Raw genomic sequence first — 13,485 nt, 5'->3', positions numbered from 1 at the left:
TTTACAGTCATTGTTCAGTTTCTTATCCCCATACCTATATTTAGTATCTGATGACAATTTTGAGACTTCATGTCATAGTTTGCTTTTAAACTTCAATGAATTTCCTTTGCCTCCTATTCCAGTTTGCTAGCTGCTGGAATGCAATATGCCAGAAATGGAATGGCTTTTAAAAAGGTGAATTTAATAAGTTGCTAGTTTACAGTTCTAAGGCCAAGAAAATGTCCCAATTAAAGCAAGTCTATAAAAATGTTCAAATTAATGCAAACAAGAAGTTACCTCCACTCAAGAAAGGCCAATGAAGTTCAGGGTTTCTCTATCAGCTGGAAAGGCACATGGCGAACATGGCAACATTTGCTAGCTTTCTCTCCAGGCTTCTTCTTTCATGGAGCAACTCCAGGGATGTTTTCTTCTTTATTTCCAAAGGTCTCTGGCAGCATGGGATCTCTGTTTCATGGACTTTCTCCAAAATGTTATCCCTTTTAAAGGATTCCAGCAAACTCAGCAAGACCCACCTGGAATGGGTAGAGTCTCATCTCCCTCTAATTAATACCCATAATTGGGCGAGTCTATCTCCAAGGAGATAATCTAATCAAGACTGCCTCCATATGATGGGATCATGGCTTTTTTTTTTTTTTTTATAAATGCATTGTTCCCCAAGAGGGTGCACCGTTCCTGGAAGTACTGCAATACCAGGTTGATGCATGGAGTGGACGGAGCAAGCTCCTATTCCATCTCCCAGCTCCAAAAATTCATTTAATATATTGTCTTCGGATAGAGAACGTATCATATATTAAACTGATAAGAACAGATACTACACTTGATCTTAGCCAAAAGGCTGAGAAGCGATTGGGATCATGGCTTTTATAGGGTGTATAAATCCTTTCAAACCAGCACACCTCCATTTCTACCATGCATTTATAAGGCCAAACTTAACTCATTCTTCAAAACTACTCTACTTCCAATTCTCAAACTCAAAAATTTCATCTTTAATCATGACATTATTTCATCTCTTCCCTTCCTCTCTTAGATACACTGAATCTGTTTTCCAAACTCACTTTGACTACGAGACCCTAAATCTCTTCCTATTATCCCTTTGCCTTACCTTTTAAAATTTCACTTGCCACCTAACTGGGCCAGAATTCCATAATCACATCACAAGGTCCCATTATTAGGTAAAACCCCCCACCTTTCTCTTTCTCAGATCCAATACATTGCTGGAAAAAGTAATAAAATCATGCTGATAAGACTGTTAAATGTGTGCTAAGTTTGGGTGCCTACATTGCCTCTCCTAATTTGCATTTCCCATTTCTCATTGACTGGGATTTGAAAAGTCCTGATTTTCAAAAATGGTTCAAGGAAACTTCTCTTCTTCAGCTGTTTCCATGCCTGTTACTTCTGGCAGATGATTTTACCTTTTACTTAAATGAGCAATCGTTAACACTAAACCCATACTAACTGGCTGCAGATAAAATGCTATAAATAATGGTAAAGGATAAGGTGTAACATTATGAAATTGTAATGTGCTATTTCCCCCAACCCTGTTTAGGGGTAGATTTACCATGAGGCAAATACAATAAGCTATGAAACCCTTCTTCTGCACAAATCCCAAGACCCTCTATTAGTTGCTATTGCTACATAATAATCTACAAGTTAGTGGCTTAAAGCAACCTACACTTATTATCTCATACTTTCTTTAGGTCATACTTTCTGGGTATGGCCTACCTGGGTCCTCTAGTTCAGGATTTTTCAGGAAGTTTAAATCAAATTGGTCAGAGCTGAGGTCTGATTCGAAATCTCAACTGGGAAAGATCAGCTTTCAAGTCCTTGTGGTTACTGAAATATTTACAGTTCCTCAAGGGTTTGGGGGCAATAGTTTCTTACTTCAGTCTCTAAATGTCTGTTGGACAGAAGTTATCCTAATTTTCCTGCCATGTGACCTATCCAATCTAGCACCTTGATCAAAGTCAGAAAAAGTGCCTGCTAGCAAAATAGAGTGAATACCTTGCATAATTTAATCACAGAAGTGACATCCCATCACCTTTGTCATACTCTATTTTTAAGAAAACCAGGCCAGCCCACATTCAAGGGGAAGGGATTATGCAAGGGTGTGAATATAGGCAGGCTGGGATCACTGGGGCCACCTTAGAGTCTGCCTACCACAGGGCCATAGCAGTAGGTTCACTGGGTCATATATGTTTATAAAATTTGCAAAAATAATATATTTTAACTATAATTGGTTTAGATCATTGTCTCTTTCTACTTAGACTTTTGCTCCAACACATGTTTCCCAATAGCCCTCCTCCTCCCATGTTGGGTGGCAGTGGAATGGTCGCAGGAATTTTTTAAATACATATGGGGAAAAGTTGAGTTAATATTACATTTAGTGTAAGTTTAGTGCACTCTGAGTGTTTCACAGTGACTATCTTGCATAGCTAATTTGTTACTAGCTACACTTCTAGGAACACATCAATTATCCAGCCTTGTGACACAAGACAGAAATTGTATCTTGGTATGAAGATGTTCTCAGGTTCCTTTACTGGCAACATGAGGAGATGAGACCCAAGATTTGAAAGATACGGAGGCAGAAGCTAGTCTGGGGAAAACTGTTTCAATCATTAGATGTGCATAGTCATTTCTCATTAATGTCTACATAAAATAAGTTCCAACTTATCAAGAATATATTCCGTTATGAAGTAGGTACAATTATAAATGTACCATATATTTTTTTCCTTTCTCATGGATAATGTGTTAAATATAATTATTAGATGCCTTTGTAGGAGTTAAAAAGGTTATTGTTTAACCTAAAGCTTGCAAACACAAGTCTGTGAGGAAATGCAGACTTGAGCTTTCCAGATCTGGAACTTCAATAGAAGCTGAGATATGCAGATAAAGCACAATGAAGGGTGGAAGAGACTTGCTTAAGGGAAATCAACATCCTAGCGTTAAAAGTATTTACTTCCTGGAACTTATTTTTGCATTATATAGCTTTTGCATGCAAACAACCTTTATTACCTTTCTTTCTAGTATATAATTTTGTACTTGGCTGAAAATAAACTTGTCTGAAGACTGATGTCTCCGGATCCCCTGATCCCAGTCTCTCTCTCATTTTACTTTAACATTCCTTAGGGTCATAGCTGTGGCCAACATGCCTTGTTATATAGAGCAACAGCAAGTAAATCTCTGGGAAAATTGTATGTCTCATGCACCCCAACATATCAGAATCAATCTAGGATGATATTACCAGCAAGAAGTTATAAAGCTGAAAGTGACTTCTAAACTATTAATAAAAATAATCTATGGTACAGAAAAAAAGTGAACCATCTTTGTGTTGTCTCTATAAAATAATGTTACAATATTGTTGTCATATGAACAGTGATGAATGAGTATGCAATTAAAAATGTAAGAAAATTAAATATTATGAAAGTGTGCCAGGACATTAATAGATTTTTGATATTTTTAATTTATTGGGATCTCCTTTTTTCTTTTAAATAAATATTTACCTTAATCCTTGATTAAATCCACCCCTGTTTGGATTAGTGTTCTGGCTTCCTAAATGATTTTCCTCACTTCACTCCCTTCGAGCCTAACTGCCAAATCAGGCTTCCCAAGGGAACAATCTAATCACATCATTGCCCTGTTGGAAAGTCTTTACTGTCTTCCCACAGTTAAAAAAAAAAAAGTTATTCAAACTCTTTGGCAAGGCATATAAAGGTCCCAGTCTAATTTTCAGTTTTATTGAACTCCCTGTTTTTGCCAAATATAGCACTTGCTATATTATAAAAACATTATTTTGATCTTTTCTCTTCCTATCTCTCCTCTTAGGCTCAATTTTAATTGTCAAAACCCTACCTAGCCATTAAAACCTACCTTAAATGTTATATAATTCAAGAGCTCTGCTGCTCTTTTAGACCAATGATAGTCTTTCCCACCTCTGTTTGCTGTAGTACTTTTATTTCATTCTCATGGTACTTATATTCTACTATTGCATATTATTTTTGCATAACTTGATTTTTAAAATATTTTGGTTGTCTTTATAAATCCTATGCTCTTTGACAGCAGATACTATAAAGAAGGATTTTATAAAGCTTAACAGTAGCTAACTTTTCTTATGTAAAGAAGGATTTTATAAAGCTTAGCACTAGCTTATTTTTCCTGCTTAATTTAGCTATTTACATATATTTTAGCTTCTGAATAACAGAAATATCCAGCAAAAACATTTGTGTCATCTTATATTCACTGCTATACATTTGGTGTGAGTTGAAAAGAAAAGAGTTATGGGCCCCATCAGGCTGAAGATAAACAATCCTGGCGCCAAGATTACTTGTTGTAAAACTGTTAAGAAATGCTTGTTGTAAAACTGTTCCTTATCTGCTTTTTTGCAAAACAGCACCTGTGACCCATGCTCGACCCCCACCCCCCTCATCTTACCCCTTAAAAAGCTCTTGCAAACTCAGACTCGGGACTCTCTGTTCCTGCGTGTTCAGTGAGCCCCACACATGTGTGGAAAATAAACCCCTTGCGTGTTGCATGAGAGAACGTCTCTTGGAGTCCTCCTTTGCGTGGCAAAACTCTCAAATTCTCAAATTCTTACAATACTATTTCTTTTTCATTATTGTAATCTCCCTAAAACTTCTAAATCTATACTTACAGAGCAATAGATATAAATTATGAATAATGCAGTATTTGACTGATTAATAAATGGTTCCATTCAAATGCTACCTCACTCATTCATTTTCAATAAAAATACTTATTAAGGACATTCTATGTTGATGCCCATGATCATTGTTGGGAATCTAAAATCCAAACCAAAACAGCAACAATTCAGTGTTTGCCCATACAGTGGAGCAGACAAGCATTAATCCAAAACCACATAAATATAAAATTTTATCTTTGACAGAGCCTACAAAGGAAAGATACATGGTGCTACAAGAATTGATAATTTGTAGGATTTCAAATGGTCAGGACACTTTTATGTGCGTATCCCATGACAAAGCAGAAGACACTACTCCATTTTAAATACTTCCATGATGTTTAATTCCTTTGCCAAAAATTGATTTCATCTTTGTGTTGGTTTGAAAGGATGTATGGACCCTAGAAAAGCCATGTTTTAATCAAAATCCCATTTTGTAAAGGCAGAATAATCCCTATTCAATACTGTATGTTTGAATCTGTAATTTGATCATCTCCTTGGAGATGTAACCCAATCAAGAGTGGTTGTTAAACTGGATTAGGGGAGATGTCTCCACCCATTTGGGTGGGTCTTGATTAGTTATTGGAGTTGTATGAAAGAGGAAACATTTTGGAGAATGAGAGATTCAGAAAGAGCAGAGAAGAACAACATAGACATGAGAAGCAGAGAACCAGCCAGCGACCTTTGGAGATGAAGAAGGAAAACACCTCCCAGGGAGCTTTATGAAACAGGAAGCCAGGAGAAGAAGCTAGCAGATGATTCCATGTTCACCATGTGCCCTTCCAGATGAGAAAGGAACCTTGACCATGCTAGCCATATGCCATTCCAGATGAGAGAGAAACTGTGACTTGTTCACCATATGCCTTCTCACTTGATGGAGAGACCCTGAACTTCATTGGCCTTCTTGAACAAAGGTATCTTTCCCTGGATGCCTTAGATTGGACATTTCTATAGACTTGCTTTAATTGAGACATTTTCTCAGCCTTAGAACTGTAAAATAGCAACTTATTAAATTCTCCTTTTAAAAAGCCATTCTGTTTCTGGTATATTGCATTCCAGCAGCCAGCAAACTAGAACAATCTTGAAAATATTACAAGATTAGAGGTGTGCGTACATGGTTTTCCCCACGTTTCTAAAACTCAACACATTCTTGATGCTATCTGAGGACGTAAGTGAAACTGAGAAGTCCAAAGGAAGAGCTCAGTGCTTTGTACACATAGAATACTCTCTTTATTTGGGGCTGTGGTTGTTGATAGCTGATCTTATTCAATGGTGGCATTCTTCTTTAATCCTTCAGCCACTTGCCAGTGCCTTTGCTTGCACAAATCATCCTGTCCTGAATCCTGCACTGTAGATTGTCTGCTGCTGGGACTTCCCAGATTAGGGTATGTTTCCATTGTGAAATTTATACAAAATGAATATTTTCAGGATTTTTACCCTATAGGATTAGGATTTTTAGTCTATCTAGGATTATTTACAGCTAACCTTAATGTTAATTCAGAAACAGCACCCAGAGTCAAAATAGTAACAACCCAAATCTCCCTTCATATTAACATATCTTTCTGAATACTGTCTTAATGTCACTAGCCAATTTGGCTCAAACTTTCCCTTCTGTGTGCTGCTACCTCAGATACAATTAAGAGGGAGTGTAGCAGTTATACCCTCAGGCAGAATGAAGGAAGCCAAAAGTGCTTGAGCTCAGAATCCAAGAGGAATGTAAATGGAACACAATGTAGTTTTGTATAAAAGTCTTTTAATGCTTGAGTTACTACCATATTTACTTTAGGGATTGAAGAAACCATTGTATATCCTAGCTCTGTGTGAAAGAGATTAAAAATTTCATTCAAATGCTTGTTCCCTTGTGAAGGAGTGCCTACAAAATAAATAATTTCTGTTCCTTCCACAACAAGATAGCAGTAGGGCACCTTCCCTTATCTAGGTTTAAAAGGGTGAAGGAGAGGCACATAAAATATATCCACCAAATGGTTTATTTAATTTATTTGGATTAAAATGATTTTTATAAGTTAAATAATATCCTTTCAACAAATATTTTCTGAACACCTACAGCGTGTTAAGTGCTAGGATATATAGGTGAGCAAAAACAGGCATTTCCTCTTAGGCAGCTGATAGGCTATTGGAAGTAGACAGTGAGCATCTCACAAACAGACAACACACATAAATGCAAAATTGCAACAGTTAAAAGTGTTTTAAAGATAGGTGGGGTGGTCGTAAACACAAATCTTGAATGATACAAGTTCAACCACTGGAAGTGCCATTTGAACTGAGATCTGAAGGATAAATAGAAATTAGAGAATATGGGAGGTAAAACCACTTGAAGATGAGAGAAAATTACATGGGGAAGACTTGAAGGACAGTGTGGTTGATGCTAGGAAAATGAGGAAGAGCCCACAGCGTGAGATGACACTGATTGGGTTCATATACAGACAATGAAAGGAAAACCACTGGGCGATAACATTTTCAGTGGAAATTGAGAAAAATTGAGAGACTTATGTAATATTTAGGAGCTGGTATTGAGTGGTCAAGGAGAGGCTCATAATTTGGATAAGGAAAGGTGATGGGAGAGAAAGTTAAGATTTGCATAACTGGATGGCAATGCTTTTCACTGAGATAAAGAACACTCAAAACAGACCAAGTTTAGAAGTACTAAGGCAGGAGGGGATATCATAACTGTTATTGTAGATAAATAAAGTTTAAAGTATTTTTAAGATAATCAATTGGAGATTTTAAATAGGCAGTTAAATCTAGCAGTGTGCAGCTCATAGGAGAGGTATAGACCAGATGTATAAATTTGGGAACCATTGCTATACAAGACATAGTCATTGAAGCTGAGATGAGCTTCCTTGGGGAGAGAATATATGGTGAGAAGTGAAAGGGCCTACAGCCAAGTCTTAATAATCCTCACCATATAATGGACTGGGTAGGGAAAGATAAGCCTTGCAAGGGGACAGCAACATATCAAGTAGAGAGGTAGGAAGAAAAACAGGAGAGTGTCAAGTCAGTGAAGCCAAGAGAAAGTGTGATGCTAAGGAAGAATTAATTCTGGTTGACTGGAATGAATGCTCCTGTGATTCCCAAGTACAAAAAGAACAAAGACATGTCAGCAGAGTTCAACAATCTGGAGATAACTGATGGTTTTAAAGAGATATGTTGCTTTTCCTATGGGAGCTGCAGGGTTGATTAAAGCTTGTCCTTCTCTTCTTCACAAGGTATGTGCTTGTCCATTGATATCGGTTGTACCCTGAAAAGAGGAAGTCATCTGGCAAAAATGCTACTTTGTCTGCTATATTCAAGGCTCTCATTAGACTGGATATTGTGAACTTTGTTAACAACAACTCACAAAAAAACAACAGATAGCCCTATGCAGTCAGTGGTTGGCAAGTCATTAAACCAGTGCTGAGTTCTGGGGGCAATAACAGAGCTATAGCTCAAATTCCCAGAGTTTGAGGCAGTCAGATTTAGCAATCTGGATGGGGTGCTTTTGGAAATATGTGGCATGGAGGCCGCATGCATGCACCAACCAAAACTTGACGTCAATGGCACACTAGAGTAAATACAACACAGAAGCAATATGTCATCTGCTCTTTCCTGGTTTCCTCAACCTTACCAGTACTGGCCATGTCCAAAGGTCATTGTATTGATGAAGTTCCTGAACTTCCTTTAGTGGTTAAAGATAAAGTTGAAGGCTACAAGAAGACCAATACTTCTTAAGAAATTTAAGGTCTGGAATGATATAAAAAAGGTCTATGGCTCTTAGCAAATGAGAGCTGGCAAGGGCAAAATGAGAATCCACCATGGCATATAGCACAGGGGACCATGCATCATCAATAATGAGAACAATATCATCAAGGCCTTCCAAAACATCCCTGGAATTACTTTGCTGAATGTAAGCAAGCTGAACATTTTTTATCCTGGTGGGCATGTGGGATGTTTCTGCATTTGGACTGAAAGTGCCTTCTACAAGTTAGATGACCTGTGTAGTGCATGGCATAAAGCTGCCTCCTTCAAGAGCAATTACAACCTTCCCATGCACAAGATTATGAACACAGATCTTAGCAGACTCTGGAAAAGCCCAGAGATCCAAAGAGCCCTCCATGTATTACACAAGAAGTTTCATCACAGAGTCCTAAAGAAGAATCCACTGAAAAACCTGAGAACCATCTTGAAACTAAACCAATATGCAAAGACTGTGCACTGAAACATCATTCTTTGCCAGGCAAGGAATCACAAACTCAGGGTAGATAAAGCTGCAACAGCACTAGAAGCCAAATCAGATGATAAGGGGGTTCCAGGCAAGAAGCCTGAGTTGGGGAAGAAGGAAAGAAGGCTGTTGGTGTTAAGAAGCTGCAGAAGCAGAAGCCTTTGGGAAAGAAGGCTGCAGCTACCAAGAAACAAGCAGAAAAGAAACCTATCACAAAAGAAAAGCCTGCTGTTTAAATTGCTTATTCCATAAAATTCAAAATTAGTTTAGACACTTTATTTTAAATAAAGACCAGATCAAAGAGGAAGTGAAAAGAAAAAAAGAGAGATGTCTCCATAGAGGGGACAAAAGCCAGATTTTAATTGAGATAAGGAAATGGAGAGTGCAAGTATAGGAAATTCTTATAAGAAGTTTAGCTATGATGGAGGGAATGAGATAAAGCTTTACTTGGATTTGAGGTGTAGACTTAAGGGAGTAGGAGGTCATGATCATGAACCTCAAATGGATTGGTCTCCTACTACTTAGCATGCTGCTATGTTGATTGGTTCAAATAAAGCCCAAACTCTTTCCAAAGCCCCTCCACTTCAAACCTCCCATCTGACCTTCAGTTCTCCTTTAATTTTCTCTGTGAGGTAGAACAGAAGTTCAGGCAGTTGCTACGTAGTAGGAGACCAATCCATTTAAGTTTCATGATCATGACCTCCAGTAGAATTAACCTACCCTTTTGAATGATTTTCTCCAGTCATGTTTTTCTTTCCTCCTGTCTTATAAGTTTAAATTGAATTATCTGTGAGGAAAATGTTTTATTCTTGAGGGGAGGTGTAGTCGTCAGGGTTCTCTGGGGAAATAGAGCCAACAGGAGGTATCTGCAAATATTATGAGGTTTTATAAAAATTGTTCATGCAATTGTCTGGATGCACAAGTCCAAAGTCCATGGGGCAGGCTGCAAGCTGGGAACTCCAATGAAGATTTTCAATGAATTCCCCAAGAGAAGCCAGCTGGACTGAAGTAGAGATGGAAAGTCTGTCTCCTGAGTACTGAAATCATCACTTCTAGTTTTAAAGCCTTCAACTGATTGAATGAGACTTCTCATTGTTGAAGGCAATCTCCTCAGTTTATTATAGATGTAATCTGCATAAATGCAATTTACAGATGATTGAAGTCCATGAAATATCCTCATAGTAGCAATCAGGTCAGTGCTTGCTTGAACAAATAACTGGACACCATCATCTGGCCGTTGACACATGAGCCCAACCATCACAGGTGGTATACACATTTGCACTTGCTTATACATGGTTGCGTTGGAAACAGAGAGAACATATAAGAAAGACGTATCTATAGAGAAAGAATGGAGAACTTGAATAGTTATCCACAGTGTTAGTTTCCTATAGGTGCTATAACAAATTACTGCAAACTTGATGGCTTAAAACAATAAAAAGAAATGTATTCTCTCACAGGTCTGGAGGCCTGAAGTTCTGAAATCAGTTTCATCATGCTGAAATTAAGGTGGTGTCAGGGCTGCACTCCTTCCAGAGGCTCTAGGTGAAAATTTGTTGCTTGTTTCTTCCAGCTTCTGTTGGCTGCTGGTTTTACCTGACTTGTGGCCATCTTAACTTTAATCTGTATCTCTGTGGTAGTACTGCATTCTCCTCTACTATGTGTTGTCTCTCTCTTCTTCCCTCTTACAAGGACAATTGTGGATATATTGAAGATAATTGTGGATAATGTCCCCATTTCAAGATACTTAATCACACCTGCAAAGTCTTTCCCATATAAGGTAATATTCACAGGGTCCATGGATAAGGTTGTGCATTTCTTCAGAGGCCATTACTCAGCCCATTTACTCTACAAGTAGATGTTGTGGTCACATAAACAACTCAGGAATAAAATAAGACAACTCAAACTTCCCACCTCCAAAATACTCAACAGATAACAACTAAAGAGAAGGAAAATGATTTAAGTTATATATGGTTTAACATTTAAAAGTAATAAGTGAAATGAACTATGGGACTCTTCAAGGAAGGGGCATAATATCAGATATTTTTAATGTAACAATAAGACTCAGAGGAATTAGAAAAAAAAGTAATTTGACAAAGCAAGTGGGGAAAGTTTATGAAAGAAAAGGGGCTTAAAATAGATCCTAAGACCTGGGTAATAGAAGAAAGAGGATAACTTCATAATATCATTCAGAAAACTTAAACTAGATACCCACTCTGAATAAAGCATTTTCTTAGAGCCCTACCATTCAACCTTGGTGTATTTTCTGGTTCTTGCTCCCTGTTTTACCTCAATCTACTGGCCACTACCATCTTCTCTCTGTTGCCTATCACTTGAATTTCTCATACTCCGGCTCTAATCCTTCGATCTGTAACAAATTCTTTCCACTCCCTTGCCCACTTGGTCTTCCATATACTCATCTTGACACATTCCAGCCAGTTATTGTTCCAGACATAGGGGGAAATCACAAAGTAAGGCAGACTGAAGTACTTTCAAAGCTCAGCTGGATCCTCAGGGTTGCCCATCATCTTTAATGAAGTCCTTTTCTAATGCTTATTTATAGTGGCCAATTTCAGCATCCTAGAAAACACCTATTCCAGACTGTTATTTTCCTCTCCACAGCAAATGATTTTACCTTCTACCTCAGAGAGAAAATTGAGGTTATCTGGTAGAAAATCCTTCTATTTCTTCTTCCTCCATTTACAAGATTATTTTCTTTTGAACTTATCTTTTTCTCTTGCACACCAGTTTCAGTGAGAGATGTGTCCCCCTCTGTGTTCCAGGTTGTGAAGGCTAGGTTCATGTGTCAACTTCACCAAGTGATGGTCCTCAGTTGTCTGGTCAAGCAAGCACTAGCCTATCTGTTGCTAAGAGGGCATCTCATGGATTTAAATCATGGACACATTGGTTGCATCCACAGCTGATTATATCTGCATATATATATATATATATATAAAGAGTATACATATGCTTTCCTCACTTTAAGACCTTACTAAGATGGATAAGTGTAAAAGGATTTTTTAAGATGGCATAAAGCCAGAAGAACAAATAATACACCCAACAGCTAAGGGGAGTGTCTTTTGCAATGAGTGACACAATCACCCAAAGGCTTTTAAGGAGAATTCAGAAGAGAGAATCTCCCTTTCCACTTCAGCCAGCCAGCCTCTCCTGGGGAGTTCGTTGAAGACCTTCATTAGAGCTGCCAGCTTGTGACCTGCCCTACAGACTGAATTCTTACATTTACATGGTAGCATGAGACACTTTTATAAATCTCATATTTACAGATAGCTCCTGTTGGTCATGTTTCTCTAGAGAATCCTGATGAATACAGGATTAATACCTCAAACTGGTCTTAGATGACTGCTGATCTCTGCTTGATTGTCCAATTTTAAGAAAAGACCACTAAGAGGCTGATTGGAAACTGTGCCCATGGGATGGGGTGGGACTTGCTACTGTGGATGTCACTGTAAGGAGTCATTTCTTTCCTCTTTGACTGATCAAATTAACCTACAGAAGGATCTTCTATCATCTGCCTAGAAGGTGTAAGCCTTGCTGCCTTTGGTCTAGGAATCAGTGGGTAAAGAAAGCAGGGAGTCTTAACATTCAGGATGTCACATTTTACCTGATATCCCAGTATTTTACCCTCTCTAGGAAATAAACCTCCAGTAGGGAAGATTCATTCTCCTGGCTGTGTATGGTTGAAGAGGGAATTTGGGCCACTCACTGCCTTTAAAACTGACTTTCAACCAGTACTCTTTAATCCCTCACCCCACTTCTCAGGCATTGGGGGCTTCTGTGACTAACTGGCTTCTAGCCTTCACCTCTGCTGATTTAGTGTTTAGCCATCTTAGATCTACTGCATCATATACTGCTAACCTCTTTGCTTTTTAAATTCACTAAATTTTGTTCCTGTCATCAGCTGTTGGGTGTATTATTTGTTCTTCTGGCTTTATGCCATCTTAAAAAATCCTTTTACACTTATCCATCTTAGTAAGGTCTTAAAGTGAGGAAAGCATATGTATACTCTTTATATATATATATTGCTCTCTATATATGCTTTATATATATAGCATATATATATATAAAGAGTATACATATATATATATATATATATTGCTCTCTTTAAGAAGAATGTGTTGAATTAGACAACTGGAGTTCCAGGAAGATAGTAGAATAGGATGGGTCGAGTTCACCCCTGCTCCAAGGAACAGCTAGGGAAGGTATTGGAGGGCAACTGAGATGGCAATTCCAGGGTGTAAATGACCTGGGAGGGTCTTCTGCACCATATAGGGAGGTCCTGGTTGCAAAAGCTGAGGAACTAAAAAGCAGAGAATGGAAGACTGTCTGACTGGTGCAAATAGCCTAACACAGAAACCTGGAGCCCTCAGGAGTGTGTGGACAGGAAGATCGGGACGAGGAAGTAAGCTTAGCCATGTTCCTTGAATGCACTACCCTCACCAGCACAGCCCTGCGACCCGCAACTCACCCCACACCTGAACTACATCACCAACCCCCCTCCCTGCACTCAAATGGCCCCATATCTGCCAAACCCACCTTGTGTATACCTGCCCCACCCCCA

The 13,485-nt window shown here is 38.4% G+C and overlaps 1 non-coding gene and 1 pseudogene across 1 annotated transcript; one reads left to right on the top strand and one right to left on the bottom strand.

The window, feature by feature from the left end:
* Nucleotides 1-656: 656 nt before the first annotated feature.
* LOC143653857 (U2 spliceosomal RNA) lies at nucleotides 657-847 on the bottom strand. The gene has a single exon (XR_013161567.1). It is a non-coding gene; the product is annotated as a U2 spliceosomal RNA (small nuclear RNA).
* A 6,992-nt stretch (nucleotides 848-7,839) lies between these two features.
* LOC143681565 (large ribosomal subunit protein uL4 pseudogene) lies at nucleotides 7,840-9,145 on the top strand (annotated as a pseudogene).
* The last annotated feature ends 4,340 nt before the right edge of the window (nucleotides 9,146-13,485 follow it).

The sequence above is a fragment of the Tamandua tetradactyla genome, chromosome 1 (assembly GCF_023851605.1).
Source record: "Tamandua tetradactyla isolate mTamTet1 chromosome 1, mTamTet1.pri, whole genome shotgun sequence".
In the NCBI taxonomy this organism is placed as follows: Eukaryota; Metazoa; Chordata; class Mammalia; order Pilosa; family Myrmecophagidae; genus Tamandua; species Tamandua tetradactyla.
Note: the sequence above shows the minus strand (reverse complement) of the source record. Positions and strands in the feature narration are given on the sequence as shown.